The 2549-nt window shown below is 25.3% G+C and overlaps 1 long non-coding RNA gene across 1 annotated transcript; it reads right to left on the reverse strand.

Annotated features, from left to right (window-relative positions):
• Positions 1-93: 93 nt before the first annotated feature.
• Positions 94-2036, reverse strand: LOC109862457. Its single transcript, XR_002251142.1, has 3 exons — positions 1900-2036; positions 770-909; positions 94-177 (listed from the first exon to the last, which is right to left on the reverse strand). It is a non-coding gene; the product is annotated as an uncharacterized LOC109862457 (long non-coding RNA).
• Positions 2037-2549: the final 513 nt, after the last annotated feature.

Consider the following 2549-nt stretch of genomic DNA (forward strand, 5'->3'; position numbering starts at 1 on the left):
TTAACATAAAGATAAAAAGCATGTTGTTGCAAAAGTGATATTTAAAATATCTTTTATAATTACATATATATGTAATTACATATTTACCTTTCCATAATCTTGAAATACGCTTAATGAAGAACAACTCCCTATACTGCTTGTATCCTCAGACTCACTACACAATTTATTTGAGATTTCCTAAATCAAATAATATTCACAAATAAATAATTCAATAAAGTAAATAAAACAAAATATTAAATTTATAACATTAAAAAAGAATGCTCAATTCAATTTAATATTGTAAAAGTTTCTTTCAAAACAAATATAAAAATTATTTAATTATTTCATTATAACATGATACAAATACATGTTTCATTAATTCTATAATACATAAAAACTGTAATATGATATTAAGAATTTCAAAACAATTCTAATTGTGATAAACTTGAATTTTAATAAACTTGAAAAACCAAATGTAAATATTAAAAGTTTTTTATTAATTTTAATACAAGTACATAGATTTATATATAATTTTATTTTTTTTAATTTTATAATTTTATTTTTATTTACATATAATTTTACAATAAAAATCGTTAATACTATTAATCTTTACTAATATTTTATAAACTTNAAGAAAACTACTACTTATAATTGTAAAATAATATAAAAAACACTTTTACAGTCAAAAAAATGATAAGGTTCAAAAAATTAGAAGAAAAGTTCAGTAAAGAAAAGAATTCTATATTAATTCTACTAAAGATAAAATCATAAAATGCAACAATTATCTTACCAAAACTGAACTTTCATTTTNATTTTGAAACAATTTTTTTCGATTTTGTATAAAACGAAAACGCTTTCCGATTATAAGAATTATCTCTTTGATCATAGATTCAGGCATATGTATAAATGCTTCCTCATCAATTTGTTCATCTAAACAAATACAAATACTACATAATTATTCTGTCTTTATATTAATAAAAATCTAATAATAACCTTTAAATCTCTCAATATATTCAATATATAGAAAAGACCCCAAACTTCTAATGTTTCTTCAATAAATTTAGACATTGTACTTTTAAAAATATTAAAATAATATATTTAACCTGTAAAAATATATAAAAATGTTAAAGAAATCAATAAAAAAATTAAAATTCTTATATTTTCATATAAAATACCATATAAAGATTGAATAAATGAATAAAAGTCTTCTAACATATTTTTTATAGCTATAAAAATGTTTTTCTTGAAAATCTATTTAATATAACAATTTTATTTGAGTCATAGCAAAATATTAAATTATACGTGTAAATTACATACAAGCAATAATATAGTTTTTTTTATTTTCATTTCTTCTATAATTATTCACTAAAAAGCAAAAATGTTTTTTTTTTATTACTGCTTTGAATGACACTTTATTCCGTGATCACAAGATATTTTATTTCACGTAATTTAGTTTTGTTCAAAGAAGTAGCCGAAAATTCTAGTCTTTCATTGAAAAATTATAGAAGAAATTAACCTCTTGTCGTACAGTAACGAGTAAAATTTGTGGTTATAATTCCGGGCCATGAATATCACGATTCAGACTGGTGATATAGATTATCAAATATGAAAAACAAACAAAATATCATTTTGGCTCTATTCGCAAACATCAGTTTCCACTTTAGTCCGCGATTTGCTAAACTAATTTGTACGGCAAGATAATAATAAACAAAAATATATTATTGCTTGTATGTAATTTACATATATAATTTTATATTTTGCTATTGCATCACATGAAATTCAGTCAGGTTACATTGAATAGATTTTTAGGTAAACTACTTTCATGTAATTATAAAAGAATGTTGTTATATATATATATATATATATATATATATATATGTTATAAAATCAAGCTTCTCTTTTTGTTATATAATTACTTACTTATAAATTCTTCTAGACGATAAAATCGGCGAATTCTCAATTGTTATCCGGCAAAATGTAACACTCAACACTCAACTGCTGCTCGATTTCAACTGTTGCCCGACCAGTGTTGCAAACTCTGGCCGGCTAGCACCGAGAGCACCGAAGTGTTGGGAGCCACTGGAAGCACGCACACAAGCGAAAACCGTCGTCAGTGTGCGTGACGCTCGGCACGTCGGCTCGTAGAAAAGTGCAGACGTATTATGTTCCGTCTGCTTTCCACTTCAAGCCGGCTCAATAAGATGACAGACGAGGCATGTTCACGTTACGTTGCGCGCTTTTTGCGTATTATGACAACGTAAAACACTTTTCCAGATTAATAATCTTGGAAACAATACATGATATTATTGATATAATAAAATAATCTTAGAGTATACTTTATTTCATATACTTATGTGACTGTAATTAATTAATTAAAAACAAGATATATATAAGGCTTTACGAGCCATTTTCAGGATGTTTGAGTAGAAACTGTACGTGTACAGGGTGAGTCATCTGAATCTATCACCTCCAATAACTCGTTTGTGTGGCCAAGAATCAAAAAAAGTTTCATATAAAAGTTGTAGGGTTTCGAGGGGGAACCAAAATGGCGTACCTTTCAACTTTTGATT

Source organism: Pseudomyrmex gracilis, unplaced genomic scaffold, assembly GCF_002006095.1.
Source record: "Pseudomyrmex gracilis isolate BER0280 unplaced genomic scaffold, ASM200609v1 scaffold_1816, whole genome shotgun sequence".
NCBI lineage: Eukaryota > Metazoa > Arthropoda > Insecta > Hymenoptera > Formicidae > Pseudomyrmex > Pseudomyrmex gracilis.